Source organism: Hetaerina americana, unplaced genomic scaffold (assembly GCF_022747635.1).
Source record: "Hetaerina americana unplaced genomic scaffold, ioHetAmer1.1.p SCAF_7, whole genome shotgun sequence".
NCBI lineage: Eukaryota > Metazoa > Arthropoda > Insecta > Odonata > Calopterygidae > Hetaerina > Hetaerina americana.
Genome location: NW_027287316.1, coordinates 59,693,852 through 59,715,603, shown reverse-complemented (window position 1 = coordinate 59,715,603; position 21,752 = coordinate 59,693,852). Strand labels below are relative to the sequence as shown.

The 21,752-nt window shown below is 38.5% G+C and overlaps 1 protein-coding gene and 1 non-coding gene across 4 annotated transcripts in view; both read right to left on the bottom strand.

Annotated features, from left to right (window-relative positions):
• LOC139696208 (solute carrier family 2, facilitated glucose transporter member 1-like) overlaps positions 1 to 21,752 on the bottom strand; it is a 191,721-nt gene that overhangs the window by 62,512 nt on the left and 107,457 nt on the right. The window lies entirely within an intron of this gene.
• TRNAK-UUU (transfer RNA lysine (anticodon UUU)) lies at positions 6,481 to 6,553 on the bottom strand. The gene has a single exon. It is a non-coding gene; the product is annotated as a tRNA-Lys (tRNA).

The window sequence follows — 21,752 nt, the reverse complement described above, 5'->3', positions numbered from 1 at the left end:
AGGATATGAATTAAAAATGTAGACGGTAAATGGGTAAATAATTTTGTAGTTTTACATTATGACAAATAAGTATAAGAAAACCATGGAAACAATTTCGCAGCATCTCAACTGTCAGTTTTGAACTCTGCATTTCATTAAAAAAACTTAATTATAAATATGTTATACTCCCTATCGATTCACGAAACTGACGCGAAAATATTTCATTGGACGGAAATCAAATCGAATAATTTGTTTAACTTCTTTTTCCCTAGTCAATTAATTTTTGATACCAATTTTTTCATACATTTATTTTAACCCTTAGTGGATACTTAACTATAATTGCATTCTTGCACTAAAGAAAAACATAATTATTAGTACACCAAGTCGTACGGTGAGAAGAGCGATATTCATTTCAATGTTTTCAAAACATATGTTTAAAACATTTTCACGGGACAATATTATGCGTGAGTATGAGCAGCATAAATATTTACTAGAGTACGTTGATTTAACGGTATTGAATATTGGACTGATTACCATTGAATAAAATTTACCTTGTAATCTTCCCGCTGCGGTGGTTTTCAGAGTCATTGAAAGTCTGCTTTCTTTCCGGTTAAGCTTACGTACGCACTGATACGAAATAACCTTAACCTTCGAGGAAACTTGAATACAGGCATATAATACCAGAGGGAGAATGCGACATACGGAATTAGATGGAAAAAAACTCCAGAGAGTTTTCCAGACAGATAGCGTGCTAGCGGTGATGAAGGGATAGGAGTGGGTAGCGTCGCAGTTATCTCCTGGAGCAGTCCACGGCTCCAAGAGATAAAGGGACTATGGAGGTGAGGCATGGGCGGGAAGTTCTGCGACCTTGCTAAATAAAGCGTGTGTAGGAGGGGTTGGAAGGTGGGTGTGTCGTGCAATGACGCAGGGAGTAAACACTATTGTGTTTGCTCGGGAGTAGTTACTCTTACTCCCACTTGTAGAAATGGAAGACACTTTCTCCCTCATCCAAGGGCATATAATTTCCCTTTCCCCCACCGCATATAATAGGATAGTTATGTTTCCTCCACTACTTATGAAATATTGCATTTCTGACGTACGAGTAGAATGAAAAAGTATACACCTGCCATCTAGGCTAACTTTTGGTCACTTCATTTTAGTCTCACAGTTTTATTAAATGAAACGAACATTCCCTGCCTGATTTTAGCGCGCTTGGCATATGCATTTTTTTTGTTATTGAAGCATTCGTTTGGGGTAATGATGATTGCTTTTAAAGCGTTTAGTCGTTTGTAAACAGAGACATTTAAGAGTGTTTTCAGGTAAATCGAATTGTAACGTTGAGAAACAGCACCTTGGCCGTGCGTAGGGAGGTGCTTCTTAAAAATTTTTTCAGCTAAAATCATTCAAGGATCCAATTCCGAAAGAACATATTATTTCAAAGAATATATGGTAATACTACTATATCTAATCGGTAGGTTAGCGTTTGTTTGGTCCAGACTAGATTCTAAGAAAAACAGCAACTCGACTGGAGTGTATTTCTTCATCAACAAAAATTAGTATGTTTAAAACTATAAATATTCAAAATAATTATCAACTATTTTGGAACGAAGATTCGAGGTGGTACAGCCTCGCATAGCGATCAAATGTTTGCCGTCGAGTTGAAAATTTCGGCTGAAGTCTCGATTGAAAAGATACTCCCACTTTTATCCATGGTAAGAGATAACTTTTATACCACTCCAGATAAACCCGCAATCCAAGATGGGGTGTTAACGGGACGGCATTTTATATGGGAACATGGAATTTTTCTGTCACGAAATTGTCGATTCGATGCCCGAAAAGGAAGCAGAAAACCGATGCAACTCACTTTACTTTCAAAGGATATTGCCCCTGCTGCTAAAGCAAGGCACCTTAACTGAAGGTTTTCCACCAATAAGCTTTATGTACCCTGTGGATATAAATAGCAATGGTCAAGTAAATAGGATCATCTTTACAATCGACCGTCTGCATCATTAGGCACACCTTAATTGAGATTTTGAGTGTCGCCATAAATCGGCCGAGGGACCTTGGATTGCGGTCCGTGATATCAACGTTTCCGTGCAAGGGCTATAAACTGCTCGATTAACCCCCTTCTATCAACTTTTCCCTTTCGAGCACACGTGCTGCGAGGGACGCTCAAATTCATCTTTATCTCGTTTCATATATTGCATTTTATCTACGGTTAATTTTGTCGCGGAAATGGCACACAAGGTTTGAGACGGCGATCTGACCACCCCACCGAAAAAAAAACTATTTCGCATTCGTGTACATTTAAAAAATAATGAAATTGGTAGTTATTTTCAATTAACGATTTTCTAAATTTCAGTTAATAGGCACATAATAATGTGGGTCGCGGTATACCAGGGGGTAGAGCTTTGGACTACTGGCCGAAGGGTCCCGGGTTCGATTCCCGGGTAAGGCACTCTGGGCACCTGCAGCTCTACCCAAGCTATGTGATTTTTCGGATACCAGATCTTCCTGGGCAACCGTAACCGGCACAGGGAAAGGAACTGTCCCTCTACCCTGATGTGTGAATTTCACACGCCGTATAGGGCTTAGTACTGGGCGAACTCAACCATCACCTACCAAACCGACCTGCGGGTTGATTACTGTGTTTATGATTTTTTAGGCACATAATTTATTTTTGGAAGCATACAAATCCTAAGAACAGTCGAAAGATACCCTTCTAAATGCATTGTTTATTTCCAAAGTATCGGTTAAAAATTTGGAATAATATATTCATATAAGATATTGCGGCAATGCCTTCAAATTCTTCAAATTACGTCCCTTGAGCGTCGGCACAATTTTGCCACGGGGCAATTTTGCCACGACTCGAAGGCTCCCTAGTAGGAGGATCCTCCCGGAAGGTCGTCAGGGAGACGCTTGCAAGCTTCTTTGAGGGCAGTTAGGGTCCCATGGTGGTGTCCTTTGAGGCAGGATTTCACTTTTGGGAAGACGAAATAGACTATTGGAGCGAAGTCGGGACTGTATTAGGGGGGACCCGTCGCAATGCCATTTCAGAAGGTCTTCGCAAGCAAACACTCGACTCTGCTCTTGGTCGTCCGTCAAGACCTTCGGGAAGAGTTTAGCGCAGATCTTTCGCATCGCCAAAATTTCAGAGATGATGGTGTGGACTGTCATTTTATCAATGCCAATACGATCTGTGCTCATGCGCACACTTAACCGACGGTCTGAATTCAGCACTTGCACGCGTCAGAAAAAAATTGTTACCGATACTTATTATACAAACCTTGTACTCTGTAATTGGCCGTCAGGGTGTGGCGGGCAGTGGTGGGGCACCGACAATACATGCACAGCTATTATTTCATACGTGAATTTGAATAATATTAGGTCACGTGGAATAACTGGTGTGTATCAATGTTCAAAGTCCGATGTAAAGGTTGAAGTGCGGTTTTCGGACTAATGCAGAATAAATAAATAAGTATACACTCATACATACCTACGCACGTCTCTAATTGTTTAATGCCTCTAATGTATGTCTAGCAATAATTGACTAAATCATTAAATGCTTCAAAGACCTGCGGGAAGGTGAATGATTATTATATTCTGAAATTTCTGCATTTCATAAAATATTTGTCTTTAAGTAAATATATTCGGGTGCTTTGGTTTGATCTTGAAATGAATTCGTCAATATAAACATATATACACACACATGCGTGAGTTGCGCTAGTCCAGGGTTAGAGCGTTGGACTCATGAGTGGAGGACCCAGGTTCGATTACCGGGAAGTATCTCTGACTTCCCTTAACTTCACCCAAGCTATGTGACTTATCGTGCATCAGATCTTCCTGAGAAGCCATAAATGCCCCCCCCCACCCTGATGTGTGAATTTCACACGCAATATAGGGCTTAGTACTGGGTGAACTCTACCATCACCTACTAAACCGACCTTCAGCTAGATTACTGTGTTTATGTTTACATACACGTGCATATGAAACTGCTGAGAACAGATCAGAAGAGCAGAAACATTATCTTTCTCTTATTTCATCCCGGTGGTCGATTCTACATATTGGAGCCATAATAATTTCTTCGGTGCCGCAATAAAACCCGTGTGCTTTGACCTTTTTAAAGTCTCAAGTCTTGCCTGCTCTCTTCGCGAATCAAAGGGCTTCCAAACCAGTTTCTCTAAAGCACCCTTCACACTTACTCTCTTATCGTAACAATTGCTGCAGATTTAGCGGATTTTCTTTGAATCTTTTACTTCACCGGGTTTTTTTGCAAAAAGAATGGGTCACCGATGTGTAGCGAATACCCTTATAACTGCCAGCTATGACTTGCAGTCGGATCTTTAACCACTTTAACCTTATTTTTATAGCCTTATTTATGTAACCTAAATTTGTATAAGAAATATAACTAAACAAGCATATATTGTGGTCCTCAGTTGTAGTTTCATTACGGGTAATAGACAAATTGCATTTTGTAACTTAGAAATAATTATAATCCAAGCTGTGGCTTTCATAATAATTGAAGAAAAGTCGTAAAATTATTGATTTTCAAGGAATTTTGATGTTTTCGAAGAAAACCAATAATATTGGAAACCGAGAGAATGAAAAATTCCTAAAATTCAGTTAAATTATAAAAATAATGATGCTGATGACAAAATATTTTTTTAAATTTGATTTTCGAGAATAATCAAAGTAACTGTTTATTCAAAAGTAAGATTGGAACGATAACACTACATGAAATGGAAATGAAATTGAAAAAGCCCAAATAAAAACACGTCTTGGTTAAAAGTGTTATTCTTGAGAATTTATTCTGACTGTAGTACGTCTACATCGTACGAGTATATTCGTAATTGAGCCTGAGAACCGTTGAAGTGTTCTCTTCTCAGTGACTGAATTAATGGACTGAGTTTTCTTCCGTCTGAATATTCATTGCTTGCATACAAGAGTGAATTGCATCCCTTCTCTCCGCATATTTCTCGTGGTATTCCTTAAAACGTGACTGCGTACAAACTGGCATTAAAATTATTCGCCAATAGAATTTGTTCTGAGGATATGTCACCTTTCTCAGTTACTGTGGTCATGTGAGATGAAGGTTAAGATAGATAAAACTAAATTTCTTACAACAAAAAAATAAAAAAAATGAAAGGATACAACAATGGAAGCTTTAGGTAGCACTTAAAATTAATCCTGAGGTAAGGCTTTCTTAAAATTACATGTCTATGTATATATTTGTGTCCAGCATATGTTTTAAAATAAATCGGAACCGCAAGTAAACACTCTTTGTTGAGTTATACGCGTAATTCATATCATGCGAAGGCATTTATAGTTTTTTCCCTTTTTAATGTTTTCTGAGAGCAAATTTAGCTTTTTTCAACTCTTATACAAAAAATATTGACCATACATAGTCAGAGTTCCGGTAATTATAGGTTACTCTTTTTTCGTGTTTAATGCGAGCATCCTTCAGAGGCAAAGGGCTGCAAGTATTCACCTCGAAGTTTAGCAGAACTTAATGTTTTACAAATAATAGTAAATATCATGCTGGTAGCAATTTTAGCCCCGGAAATTATGGAGAAAAGTGCTCGCATTTATTTTTGAGTATTTTTTGCAAAAACTCTTTTTTGAAGAATAAACACGTTGAAAATTATCATTGCAAGCACCTATTCGAATGATTAAACGAGACTATAAAATTGACTGAAACTAAGTACTAAGATATCTGATGAAAAAATAAATGAGACATAGATTATTGCGAAAATTAAATTACATGAATTCCCACGAAAATCAAGTACTCGTTTGAATGCAAAGTACCAAGCAACAACTAATAGACATTACACCGATTTTACCCATCTGAAATATGTTCACATATTTTTCCTTACGTATCTGCATTAGTACTGTCGGAACCTTCATTTTTAAATACCCGAGTTGACGGTTTTTCAATTATCCGAGTAACCCCTAATTTGAATTATTCGCGGGTGTCAAGAAACCCCGGTTCACTCCCCGGTACTCCCCCTCTCCACCTTTCTCCAGCCATCATGACGGTTAACCGAACGCGGGCACCGATGGAAACCTGGGAATTTTCAGCAACACTAGTCTGCATGCATTAAACCTTATACCTTTAAACGCATGCATTTCCTTCTAAGAATGCTTGTTATTTTAAGTTTAATAAAATGTGACATAAGTCATTTCAATTAAGGGAGACGTCAATCGCATGACGCCTCCATGAAAGTCTTGGCGTGGGCAACTACAAAACACTTGCTTCCCTTATCTTATATGTCCTCTAATCTTCTCACTTGGTGGTCATAAAACGGCATCGTACGCCTCGATAGAATACATACGTCCCGTGTGGAGCACAAATGATGACGCTAGCCAATTCCACGGGTATTATTTTTCATAATTAAATCCGAATTAACGATAACGAGCTGAATTAAAAGGAAAAGTAATACTGGCCCATAACACACTAGCCGTAGAAAACAAGAAAATGTTCACTTAAACAGAAAAAAAATTCGCCCGAACAGGGACTTGAACCCTGGACCCTTAGGTTAAAAGCCTAATGCTCTACCGACTGAGCTATCCGGGCTTGGGGTTCTTGGAATTCTTTTTTAAAATGTCACCCACCAGGCTACAGTTTTTCATACGCATTTGACGGCGGAGAATATATGAATGAACCCGTAAGCAACTTCTAGATTTTTCAGTGCTGACGCACCTCGAATTTGCCTTCCAAACGAGAATTTCCTATTCTGAATACTCACCAACACATAAACTTGAGAGGTGCTCTTCACGCCCAAAGGATCTCTTTACTCAATTCCGAGTTAGGTCATGCATTCCCTGTCTGCGTTATAACTACTACTACATCTGTATCACTTCTTTCCTAAAATTGTCTACTTTTCATACCGCACTAGATTCATCATTTGGCAAGTGTCAAAGAATTTAGCTGAAAAAAAACTTAACGATAAAGGCAAATATTGCAAGATAGTATCTATGAATAAGTCTCCTTTTGGCCTTTGGAAATCGATACTTATCAACACAATTTACGATAGGATAAATTTTGGGCGCCTTACATCTACATCAATACCCTGCGAGCCGCCAAAAAGGTGTGTAGCAGGGAAGCATATATGGATTTGTAGAATGGCTTTTTGTGATGTAAGTTTCCGAGTATTTATTTAGTGCCGTGTTAGGTTGGGCTTGGAACTGTATATTTGCTTAGGTATATTGATCCATAAATTCTACTATGACTGATTAACTATTCTAAATAATAATAATCATGCAAGGCAGACGACATGAATACCTAAACTAGAAAATGAAAATAAGAGAAATCGGAACGGGTCATTACGTTCTTCGATCATGCAGTACACTAATTCGGTGAACCAATATGATCCTTCATTCTCGCACGAGATGGAAAATTGTTTTAACCTGTCTCGAAGTACGGGCATAGCATTTCTTGCTAGAGATGGTAGGTGCGGGCATTCGCTCCTGTTTCCTTTTCCGATGGAAGGGTTGCACATTAGCATAGAAGGCGTGAGGGAGTACTGGGGTGGAGGGAGAGTGAGAGGTGGGACACACTTTCGACGTGGGAATAAATGTCCTCTGAAAACACTTGTCTCAGACGATGGAAGGTGGGGCCGTTGAGTTTGAAGGAGTCGTCCTGATGCAAATGGATGGGTCTCCCTGCGTCACACGTGTAATGAGCGATGCTCCCGCTTGGGAAATAAGTCAGTGAATAACAATGCTTTGCGTCTTTGACTCTCGGCTGACATGTCGATCAGTTTGGCCATAGCATGAAAGGAAACCGTGAAGTTTTCCGCCGTACTTGGCGGAGAAATTCGGGAGGAAATCAATAAAAAGATGAGGTATTTTTGTGATTTTTAAATTTCGTCATGCCCATAGTTCTGAAATCTGGAAGGACAGAAAGACGAAAAGGTGTCGAGGATATCCTCCCGTGACTACTCTCTGCGAATGTATTCCGTTTGGAATCAACGAGAAAGGAAGCATCGGTGGCCTGAGAACCCGTCGTCGAATTAAATTTAATGATAACACTCCTGTACCGATTATATTTGGGTTGCAGTGGCAATTGAGGTTTCAGTGCTACGAAACCTGAGCTCACTTCGATTTCCTCATGTAAAAATATTCTAAACGCTAATGTCGCGACACAACTTCAGTGGTACATGCAAAAAATCTGCTACACTAATATGGCATTCTTATCCATGTTTGACCAAAATAATTTGAAATGATTTGGTTGATATTTAGGGTACAGAATGAAAAAGGGATAGATATATGCGTTCATATCCTCCATAAAATGTACCACGCATACTTTGTTAACTTGAGATAATTATTGAGTATGTTCTCTCGGAAAACAAATATCCAAGACACTAAAAGCCAAGAAACATTTTATGTACGATTAATGCATTATTTGATAGATATTTTGATGCATGGGACCTATGAAGTTTTGTCTCAAGAGGACGATACTGGGCATAGCATGAGGCACAACTGTTTTGTTAGGAGAATTATAGATAGGAAAACTGGGAGTCAAAGTCTCACGAGTAGGACCGAGGGATAAGTACATTGGACAACTAAAGATGGAAGTATAACAGAAAAGATATCTGAGTGTAAAGGAATTGACATCATAAAAGGAAGTTTGAACGGCCGCAGCGAACTAATGTTCGGATTTAAATACTGATAAAGAAGACGAAAAAATGAAAAGTGTTCCGATAAATGGATTACACATGGTTCTCGTATCAATATTTCGAAATCTCTTATTTTCGCTACGGTAGAACGAATTTTCACAATCACCAAGTTCCTCGTAACTGTAAAATAGAAACATTCATCGATTCGGCATGCTTCGAGCTTTAGACCTCAGGATAGCTGACGAGGGGAATCATCGTGTCCGACCCAAGTTTTAAAATGAACTTGATAAATTCTAATCTGGTCAAGAAATTCTCTCAAGTACATAACAGAGCCTATTGAGCCGTCTCAACTAATTTTTTAAATGCCCTTGTTCGTTCACGTGATCATCATTCCGTAAAGCTTGGGGCCACTGGACCTTGGTCGTCAGCTGTTTCCTTTTCTGAGTGCAGGGGGGCGTGCAATGGTGGTCATTTGGCCGCTGCTCTGGCGATTGACCAATAAGGACCCTGCGATGATGGTCTTTTATTAGAGACATCCGGGTGGATGCAAGCCGTTCCAAGCTGGATTTCAGAGCGTAGAAACTTACTTACATGCAGAAACAGTTGAGGTCAAGACCACGCCTGCCCTTTCGGCCGAAAATTTAGACGACAGCCGGAATTGTCTTCTAATTAGGGACATTTTTTTTGCTCAGTATAAAATTACCGTCGTAACAGATTAATTGACGTCACAATTACGATCGCACGCACAGAATTCGGCTGTTTTCTTATATTCGTTGAGTCTCCATGTTGTTTATCGAAAGCATGCCAATGAAGATACTTATTCTGAAAATTTAAAAGGATCATACGGAAAGAAAGAATCATAGGTTCAGAAAATTGCTATCAATACTATATGGAATTTATGAAACCATGGATGTGAGAATTGAACGATAGAAACAGCAGAGAAAATAAGATTGAAGGTGATGGAAATGTGATGCAGTAGACTAATGATAAAAATAAAAGGGACTGACAGAGTAACAAACGAAGTATTTCGAAGAGTGAGCGAAGAAAAGGGTAATTGAGGGCACTTATAAAAAAAGAGAAATTAAATGGTAATATACTGTGGTACGAAAGCTCACTGAAGACCATAATTGAAGGGAAGGGGTGAAGAAGAATTATAGAGGAAGGACTAGGATGAACTGACACTTACTCGGATGAACAGATGTTGGATCTATGAAGGAAAGAAGAGACATGATTGTTAAACAATAGAGTTTGGAGAGCTGCTTTAAGCCCATCCTCTAATTGAACACCCGCGAGGATGATATAAGGATCGTTTCAATTAAAATGTAAATCTTTTGCGAATATGTGCTCAAAATTAAAATATTTTATGCAACATCAGAGAGAGAGAGAGTAAAAACCGAACCACGTATTTGGTATCTCAAGTATTTGGGATCATTGGGAGAAAGTGTGGCCCAAATAATTATATAAAGTCCAGAGAAAATCTACTAGATTCATCAAAAAACATTTTTCACGTTAAGAAGACGAGTGTGAAAGGCCTTTTAAGGGAATTAGGATTGGAGCCGATTGAGATGCGAAGAGGAAAAGCCATACTTAGACTTTTAGGAAGGTCAGTCTACTTCACTTTCAGAACGAACGAGTTTAACAATGACATGAAATGAATTATTATAGCCCCACACTATTTAGGTACTCCATACCACGAATTTAAGATAATGGAGATATACTCCAGTATAGATGGATACAAATGTTCGAACTTTCCCCGGACAATCAGGAATCATAATAGTAAGAAATCAAAGTCGTTATAGAAATAATAATGACATTTTATTTACAAGTCAGGGTAAGGTGAAAAGCCTCATAGACATAAAGTATATTCGTAGGTGCTTGTGTATGTTATTCGATAGTGTATGCATTGGCATGCGTGTAAGTTTAAAAGATTTTCACATCAACATATACGCTTCCGTGGGAGTAGATTTTTGTGAATTCGTTGGTTTTGCATGTGGTTTTATTCTTTATCACTGGCACAACCCCCGCCACACGCCCTTGCGACGGCTTGCGGGGTATTACATAGATGTAGAACCTAACTATTCATCCTGTTTTGGGTTTAAAATGAACGTAGGGTTCAACTTGTACTATAAAACATTGATGCAAATATAATTTTTATATTTTGGAATTTAAGGTCAATTCCATTTTAAGACGGGTCTGCGTTTTCCAGAGAGTTCCGTTACCATAAGAAAATATAGTTTGGGTTCCCGTGCTACAGACATCACTCGGATTTGAATCCATTACTCAGAGGGTCAGTTGCCTCATGCTCTATCCGTTTCGGCTACGCTAAATATCTAACTTCATCAATTCACATTAATTAGAATCCATTCATGAAAGTACATGTACCGTCAGTAATAATTATTATTTCTACTCGTAAGTCCAAAAAACATTCCATGCGTTCAAGTGGTCGTTAATGCCTAAGCAAAGAAAGACACCAAGTCATTTTTCACGATCGAGACGAAATGCTGCATTAAACTGTGAATTGGATGAATTGAGTCGCAGTTTGTATATTTTTTAAATATACTAACTGACCGATTATGAATTCCCTCGTGTGATTAGTGATTGGTTGATTTTTTACAACTCTTCTAATCTATTACTTGCCATTAAACCTTTTACTTGCAGAATTGCTTTTGCTTTGGATTGCATGTTCGCTCTCAGAGAAATTTATATGCCTAATTCGTTAGCGTTGTACTCACATCTTCTGACCCAGGTCTCTGGGATGACATACATATGATGGAAAACACTCAAACATAGTCATAAAGCTATTGATGTGATTTGAGCGCATATTTCGCAATGAAGAAGGTTTTTGGCGGTGCTTACCAACTATTTCCACTTCGTCTGGGCCCGTCTCCGATTACCCTCTTAACCCACGAAACGACGCACTTGGCAGCCTCGGCGTTGTTGGGCGCATGACCCACCCACGTGACTACTAGATGGCCGAAATGACCCCCTCCCTATCCCCATCATTTCTTTCGTTTTTCATTTTTATTCTCCACCCCGCCAGAGGGTCGGATTGTATAGATTACTCCGGGAACTCTCACTCACTCTTCCAAGTAGATGGACCCGGCGTCGTACAACAAGCAATTGTTTGTCGATCGCCCAGGCTTCATACTCTCTCATTATGGGTTGAGTGAGAACCAAATGATCTCATTTCAGCTCAAATGAAGATGTGCATCCATCTATACGGATTCGTTCAGAGAAGGCGTCTGATTCTCAGAAAAGTTACGTCTGTGGACTCCGACAAATATGTGCAATGAAAAGTGGCGGTGAAGGTGTTTTTCGTGCGTCCAAAAAATAAGTTAAACTAGTATTCCGTACGATCGAGGACTCGAAATAATTTCAAGGGCTTTCTTTTCCACTCTGTACTACATATAAACCCAAAACGCATTGCATGTGTGAAATGGAGTGTATCTGTATGGTGAAATTAACGGTTTTCTGGTTTAACCTAGCGCGTTCGAGATGATTTCAGCTCCAAAGGTCTTTTAGTTTTTTCCTGATGAACAATTTAGAGGGGATACCTAAAACTTTTGCCGATTCTCAACATAATCTCTATGCCGTCGTCAAAAGTTTTATTTTTTTCCTTGTTAATACAGAAACGATGAGATCTTCTGGGAAATTGCAATATGAACGTGGAAAATAATTCGCCAAAGGAGCTTCACGTTGAGGCAAGTGAGATCTATATCCGTCTACCGAACCGACTTTTGGATTACTTACTGCAATATTAACAAGTTATTTCCTATATACCCATGCCTCACGAAACTATTATGCTCGTACTTCTTACTAATTCAGAGCCGTTACCGCATTCAACTTTGGATATCCAGTTCAGAACCATTAAAACGGTCAAGTTCGGGTATCGAATACAGAGTAATTATAACTGTCCATTTTTTCATGGGAAACAGTTAATTATTACTTGCATCTTCTAATTCCTAAAAAAATGTAACATTTGAACACAAAGGAATAAGAGCTTATTTCCAAAAAGTAACTAAGTCTTTGAATTGAGAGATGGTTGAGGCCAATACTTTGTGGAAATTCATCAATAATCGCACAAAGAAAGAGTCAAAGGCTTTGTATTTCCACAGGAAACTCCTGTGGAAACGCACAGTTTTTAATTATTTCTTTGTGCAATTAAATTTTTGAATATTCTATGGCTCGATTCAATTTGAAATCAGTTTCCCTCTTCATAAAGGGGGACGAGATATTTTTTCGTTTTTTGCTACACGTAATGTAACACTTATGAGCATGAGATGCCACCAAGACGACGCGAAGTATTCACGAAAGTTCACATCTAAGAAGAATCAAAATTTTTTCCCTCTCATACCACTACATTTTCAAATTTACCAACTGTTAGCAATAAATATCTCACCGGGTTTCACGCGCCTGCAAACGGAAATAAAATTCAAGTAAACTGCTAAAAATTTACTAATAATCTCTCATAATCCCAGAAAATGTTGCAGCGATAGGCATTGACGAAAGGAGGAGAGAAAGAACTGGATGGAAAGCAATAGGTGTTAATAGAGGCAGGTGTTAATATATGCTCAGGGAAAACGAAGACATAGGATATAGGGTCGGTAAAATTAAAGGATAAATTAATGTGAACACTTACTTGTGGGTCTTGCGTCTACAAAGTACGAAATGAAGGGCTGGAATTTTTACTCACCTGAAAAGAGAGAAAATTCTTTGTTAAAGACATATATTGCAAGCATAATACATATACATAGTGGAAATATGAAGTATATTGTATTGTGGTGTACATGGAGTATTCACAATAGCCATTGACTTATCTAATTTTTAGATGATCAATAAATTTTGAAAACTAGAGGCTCTAGATATATGAGCATAAAATTTCAAGCAAAGATAAGTCCGGAAAAAAATTTAACAAGCAGGAAACCAAAATAATTTCTCTAAATTCCAGCAAAATGACTCGGCCAGACCTCAAGGAAAATACAGGTATGTCGCAGTTGTGCTGTAGTGCAGTTGACGCTAATTTAGTGTTTAAAATGAAATATTGAACGTAATAAATGATCAGTTACTAGATACATTCCATTTAAAAAAATATCCTTCTGGAGGAAGAACTTATTGTCTTGACTAGACTAGTTTTCTTATATCTTTGACAAAATCGACTAATAGTTCTGAAAGATCCACGAGGAAAATAAGAGTGTACTACGGTTGTGAATGGGAATATCTCTGTTTCTGACTTTTCATCATCATTCTGGGATCACAAAGAAAAATATCGTATTGATGACGATCAAAGTGCGGTGTTTTCCTTGGACTAACACGCAAAGCCGTCTACTAACACCCACTAGCGTCGCAATCAGATTCTTGACCTTTCTATTTCATCCGTTGTGTAACAACATCTTCGCTTCAGAAATCCATTTTGGAATTCAAAACAGAGCGTGCTTTGTTTACAAACGCAGGAGTTCCGTTTATTCACCCAAGATGCGGAAAATCTGAGTGGATAGAGACGTACTTCCAAGGCTGTCTATACGCCCACGCGAACGATAAACGACGCTGTGTGTACCCGTCCGACTGTTTAGAAGCATTTATTTGATAAGTTTGAAATGAACTATAATTAGTAGATAGTAATGCTTAAAGCAAGATTCTTCACCTACATCTACATGGTGCCTGGAAAGTCACCACTATGATGTGTGGTAGGGGGTGAATTAATATCAAACATGCCAAATCAAAGATTGAGTTTTTCTTAATTGTTAATTAACAATAATTTAAGTATTGGGGATAATGCTAACTAAAGGTACAATGTCCACGGTATCTCAGAGTGAGATACTTCTCTATGAATGAAAGATGAATTGCTTGTAATATGAGGAACAATGAAATAAAGGATAAGGGCAATATTAATAACATAAAAGGCTACTCGAGTTTCAAAAGAAAACAATCCCCCCCCCCATCGAAATCATTTAGAGTAATTCTTATTCCCTAATAACAGAGTAATATATTACAATTTTCCACTTAATAGTCTTCTTTTCTGTTATTATGGAACAGTTCCAATTCATCACATCTGAATCTATAAATTGTATTATTCTTATTCCTTTTCATTCGAGGGAAAAATAGTATGTCAAATCTGTTGAAATTACTCTTAATCTCCCTAATTTCACTGCCATTATCCCTACTACTGTATTAAGATGGGGCTATTAATACTTGTATGTATTCAAAATTATCGATAAACAAGCCTCCTGAAAATTAATTAATGAGGTTTAATCTGTAACTTCCATGAAAGACTCCAAATCTAGTTCCCATAACAATCTAGACACGCTACTCAGTTTATCTTGAACACTTTTTACAAATCCAGCTCTCTACGCTGCACACGATCTAATTCGGTAGTCAAACTAACTTCATGGGGATACTATATACTTACAGCATATTCTAAATGAGGTATAAACAACGACAGATAACATTTATATTTCACCTTTTCTTAACATTTACCTTTTGCTATTCTAATAAATCCTAATTTTGCTGCTAGCTTTTTCAAATTTTACCCTACCTCATCGTTAGTCTCCTGAAAGAATTTTCGTGATAGTCTCTTCGGACTAGAGTTAACATTACGAACAATAAGAAGCCATTTGCCCAAAACAAGGATTTTATTCGACTCTTCATTTTTTTCTCATTTATGCTTTATGAAATTCTGATTCCCTCACTCACCCTTCCATTCTTACCCTGTAATATTCCCTTTTCTGTTTAGCTCTCAGTTCATGAGTTACTAACGCGTCTTACTACGATAAGAGAGGTTTTAGAGAGATTATCAGTAAAATCTGCAGGTTTAAAATGTTACTTTTCCAACGAATGATAACGTAATTATATAGCTATTCATAAATTCTATCAGGGAATAATATTTGGAAAATATTTTAACACCATCATTTAAATCCTACTGTCGTTCAATACTTTATCAGTAGTCTTTCTCAGCATTCTTAGAAATTTCTTTGGCAAGCTGCTGATGTTCCCTAAAAAGGTGCTTTATCGTTTGTCTTATTTAAATTTAGATCAACTTTTTAAATCTTCTCGAACGTAAATAAAGAGCCTATGCGCTTCTTGATGATAGAAACAAAGTGAAAAATTTAAATCGTCATAGCAACACATGTTTTCCCTACAATATACGAAGGGAAACGGAATTTGTTCATTACTATAATTGTTATATTCAGCAGTGTCCAATTACCTACCTAAGTGAAGCAATACCCTATTGTAAGGAAAATTTTCTCGTTCCAGGCAAAAATGGGAAAAATTCGATTTGCATTTAATTTTTCAGATATTATTTTACTATCTTAGATAACCGACCCCCTTTAGATAGATACCCGACTACATTTCTGTGTAAAAATAATTGAAACAACAGAAAAATATAGTTTTTTATCGATCTTATTTTAGCCTTTTAGGTATTACTAACGGCATCGTACTGAGGCAGGAGAGACCATATGGAGGAGATAAGCTGTAGAGCTGACAGCTTTACAATGTCATTTTTCACACGCACGATCAGGGATCGACATAGCTGACCAAGAGACGGGCCAGGATATGACATTCTGTATAAGTTCCCTTGTTTTTTGGCCATTATTCGGTCCAATAAAAAAATCCTTATTTGTATCGCATGAGTTGAGTCCAAAAGAGAGCTTCCTAGTTGAAACGCATTGAAGGAGTACAGACTATGGCTCGCGTAGCACTGGATTATTTTAGGCCAATTCCTCCGTAAGAAACAAAATTTTCTCATCGACGCAACACTAACACACTTTCCATCCTCTCCCAACAACTCTAGGGAAAAAGAATCCCTATTTGGAGTGAAAGGCTTCCCTTTTCAAGTTCAGGGCGCACTGGATGTTGCCTACGTGACGCCACAGGCGTGTGCTTATGGAGTTGGGTGTTTGCCCGGGCGACGCACCTAGAGGGACGCGGTGGAAACCTTACCTTTCGTCCTCCCTCCGGCGGGAGCATACCGTTCGCCCCTCTCCCGCCCTTACTCATCCCCTCAAACCCCTTCTCCGCCGCCGCCATTCATTCGGCATCCGCTGGGGGTGTGTCCGGTGACGCCAACTGTCTCCCATTCGCCGAATCCCCTCCCGCGACCTAGATGCACGGTGTAGGCTACATGCTGGGGTGCACGTCTGCGGAGATGTGCTTAAAGCGGAGCGCTTCACACCCCCACCCCCTCCCCACAGCCCTTCAGAGGCGGGTGAGACTTTCACGACGTCTCGGAGAGCGGCGGGAAGCATCATAACATAGTTACATGATCATAGCCCCGCATTCAATCAGCAGACTAGATCACCGGGATAAAATGAAAGGGACTACAACTTTGACAGATTCAAGAGCCCGCGATGGATATCATAAGGAAATCAAACGTAAACACCCTTATTTTCTAAATTCGAAAAACAAAATTTTTAAAACTTGACCCGAACACACTTACTCGTATAAATTCCTCATGCACATAGGCGTATGTGTGTGTGTGTGTGCGCGTGTGTATTGATAAACGTGAAATAAAGATTTACAGAATGATTTGAATATACGTATCCTGTTATTGAATCTTGCTGCATGAGTAATACTTTCTTTCGCGTTTTTTAAACATTTTTCGAGAGAATGATCAAACTTATGTTTGTGTAGAGGTGACATGATAGGAATTGTGTTTGCATAATTGGTGACCTAACACCTTCCGCCACACGCCCTTGTGACGGCTTGCGGGGTATTGTGTAGATGTAGATAAGTAGAAATTTATTAATAAAAGTCTAGCGTCCTCACTCACCCTGCTACACGCCCTTGCTGAAGCTTGAGGAGTATTACGTGGATATAATTACGTGCGTCTTCATCGCAAGGGTTTGAGGTCACAGAGCATCATGGTACTCGTTGATTATTAGTCGCCTGTTATCACCTAATTTCGGTAATTTCTAATTTCTGAATTTGGCATAAGAGGAAATGTCATACTGTTCTGGTCACGAATTGTACGAGACATTTACGGATTCCATAGATTGGTAGGCAGTTTCACTTTCACACACCCCGTTCTATGTACCCGTATATGATCAAATCTATACTACCAATGTTAGAGAATGCTTTAAATGAATTTGGCCGAAGTATGCTTGAAAACTTTAAACGAAATGAAATGAAGTGGTAGCCGCCGTCTATTCCAATCTTAAGAGATGGTGCCGATGTAATCGAACAAGAAAGAGAAATGATAAGAAACTTCATATTGGATGAAAGATATACTTGTTATTTGAAGATCAAAGTATCACCTTAAATATGTTAGTTTTTTTCTAAAGATAATTGAATTTTGAAATCTTCCAAGTCATTTCTATCATCCTTATTTAATAATTCTATTCCACGAATGATCTCTTCTTAAAATACGCCAGTGTCTGTCAATATTGGATTGCTTCTGGATTCATGAAATACAAATAGCGCACCATGATTTGCTATCGTGATAAATTTCAAAGAATAGATTAGATAAATGGAAATATAGAGAGAGTTTCCTAAAAAACATTAGATAATATCAATTTATTCGTAATTCAAAGCCCCTAATTAACAATATTATATGCTATCTTCAATGCATCCTACCAGTCTAAGCTTAAGTATACGAAATTGGTAATAGACAAAGCTGAGTATTACAGAGAAATAAATATTACATAGATTTGGGGATAGGCTGTGGTGCATCGCGTTCAAATTTGATGACGGGAAGAAAATGAAATTCTTTACGTGGAACTGCCGTTCCTGACGAATCAACAAGCATCCGCTACTCACGTCAATGTCACTAGACTTGACGCAGGCCAGGGCTGGACTGTCTATCACTGTCCATCCTGTTGCCATCGACGTATCGGAAGTTGGATTACCAACAGTGCCTTTTCTCGACCAAGAGATTTCCGCTTCCTTCGAGTGGAGATTCGTTACGTAAACAACTCCACACTTTTGCTTACGTTAATGCCATCTGTTCGGTTTATCCGACGCACGTATCGTTACTGGACTAGTTCAAATATGTAAAATGTCAAAATAAAACTTTGTAAATCCACATGAAAAACAATCTTTAAGTGAAAGTGGAACGGAAATTGGAGTGAAACCTGGGCCACGTTAAAGGTTATTTTTCATGTGGATTCACAAAGTTTTATTTTGACCTTATTCATCATGGAACAATTCCACTAAGTTACGCCTGAAACAATTAATTATAGTTAAAGATGATAAACGCACCCTTCGTACCAGGAAGGGAAAAGCCCTCCAAGATACCCTCGGGGAAATTATAAAGATTACACTATGGTCCATGTGGGAATCTTTTCAAGAAATATTTTTTTAATATATCCTGAATCATTTCCCTCCTGTGAATAGTTTCATATTTGTGTTAATTTTAATCAAAGGAACCAGATGTTTGAGGTGAGAGAAATGAGTTGGTTTGGCACGAATAACTTTTCACAGGGCCGTATGTTGTGATTTTAATAATAAAAATACCCTTGAAGAGTATTGTTGCTAAAATAAGAGTGATTAAGAACAGTGAACCTTTTTTAAAACTTATTCTTAAGTTATTTAATGATAAATATTCGCCAATGAAAAAGGAAAAAAAGGAGTCATGAAAGTTGTTGAATTAATTTTAGTATAAAATAGATTATGGGGCAGCGCCAACAACACTATTGATAAGAGTAATAATTGGGTTTATGAGTGTTTTGATGGTTGAGATCATATAGCGCAGTGAAGTCTCTCACTCAGGGAATTCTGTTACGGGACAGCGCATCAATTATAACCTCAAATAGTCACGACGGTTGCGTCAACCCACCAGGTGAGAGTAGCATAATGAAGCAGCATCAACCCAATCGCTAACTTGAGGAATCCGCAGAAATCGAGGTGATCATATTCGGACGAATACTTTGTAGACCCTTTCTATACAATGGATTTCATAAAATATCTTCAGTGAAATTTTTTTTAGACATAAGACTCATTGGTTAATTTAAAGGTTGAATCACAGATTTAATTTCATGCATAAAATGGAAGCAGATCTTTCTAGCGATGATGTTGAGAACGAATAATTAGCCCCATCATACTAGGTAGGATAGATCATGAGAATAAAATGAAAGAGATCAAGCGTATTACTGATAGATCTATGATATCATTTTTACTGCGAATGAAAAGGGATCAGAAAACGTTTCCCATCCCAAAATAACGATCGTGGCATTATAATCGGTGGAGATTTGGAGATTTCAATCTACTGTATGTATTGATTGGGTCATACATTAAAACGGGGGGGTAAAGACAAAGATATCTGCGAGTTGCTATTAAATTCCTTTAATGATATTTTGTATTGCTAGCATCGAAAGTACTGTAAAAATCAAGGCTATAGAAACTATTAAAGGAATTAGGGACCACAGAACAGTAAATGCTAAATTTTACCTGTATGGGCTCCGAAATAAGCAGCCTTAAAGAAAAATTTACGCGTTTAAAGTTGGCGACTATAATGTCTTAAAAGTTGGTTACAGACTCAATTCACCCATTTTAAGGAAGATAGTAAGCACCGAAATCCTCAAGGTACGAGGAGTACTTCCTTGATGTCACGCGCTCAGTATTCAATGGATTATTCCAAGAAATTAACAAAAGATCACTCGGAACATAGATTTCGATCAATTCGAGAACAACTACTCAAATGTTAGGAAATCATTACGATATCAAAGGCTATGCCACGCCAAAATGAAAAATGTAAGGAATGATATCTCTAGTGACGAAAGGAATGAGATCACTCGTGATTATAAGATAAGCAGGGTGAATTCCAAGAAGGAATTTCAGAAAGCGTTAAGATAATTCAAAAGGAAAAGATTAGCAAATATTTTGACAGAGAATCCGATAGCATTTTGGTTTGGAAAGCATAGAGGTTCAGGGGAATAAGTCTTCCGTTAATTCACTCAAAAATGATAAAAGGCGAAAGATTAGCCAGCAGTTTGGAAAAGCCCAGCTAATGAAATTCCTTCTTAAAAAGCGTCATCACCAATGTCTCACCGAATGCTCCGATAGCTTGCCAAATCGTTTCCGCAACCGGCCAACGTTGAAATATCATATAATGGAATAGAACTTTTACTGATGAATATTAACCCTAATTAATACTTCCATTTCGAGTAAATGTCCGCTCGTATATTTAAGGTACTAGCATTGGAAATTTCGCCGTATCCAGAAACCATATTTAAGAAATCGCTAGTAGATCACAAGGTTCCCAGTGAGTGGAAAACGGCTTATGTAACACCTGCATTTAAAAACGGAGACGGAGGAACCGATTGAAAACAGTCCCTATTTCCCTCACATTCATTTTATACAAGGTCATGGAATATATAATTGCTACTTCGATAATGAGACGCTTCGATGATCAAGAGTCATCGATGAAAAACCAGCTCGGTTTCCGAAAGGGTAAATTCTGCGAGACACAACTTGCGCTTCATTTTCATGATATCTTTGGTTCGGGAAAGAGTAATGTTCCAATGGACGCAGTTTTTCTTGACTTTATAAGGCTTTCGACCAAGTAACTCACAGTATACTGCTCACAGAGCTATCAGCATTTGGCATGGATAAAAATATCATGTGCTTGATCAAAGCCTTTTTGAATGGTTGTGTACAAAGAGGTGTCAAGATTATGTGGCTGGTGATCTGACACCCCCCGCCACACGCCCATCCGGCGGCTGGCTGGGTATTATGAAGATATAGATGTACATAAGAAGGCTCTGCAATTTTTCGGGTACCATGTGTTCCTGTTAAAGAGAACACAGAGAAAAGAACTGGCCACCATAACCTACCATGGTGTGTGAATTCAACATACACCGTTGAGCTTAGCATTAGGTGAACTCTATCTTCATCTATCAAACAAACCTTAGGGTTAAACACTGTGGGGATGGTGGATACATACACGTGAATAATTTCTTCCACATTCAGTCATGCCGTTCCGGCTCCGAGCTATCTACAAACACGCAACCACCGCCACTTACAAAAAGGCCCCGTTGCCGCTTCAAAACGTGGCAACGGCGCAAGCTAATGCTCCACGAGAGAGCTAGGTAGTCACAAGGGGGGGTGTGTCACCAGCTGAACATTGGTGCAGCCAATGAAGCGACGCTTCTCCGCGAAGCCGCCTCTCACTCTCCCAGTGCCTAGGTCACCAAAACGCTCACGAAGGCCTCGCCCCCCACC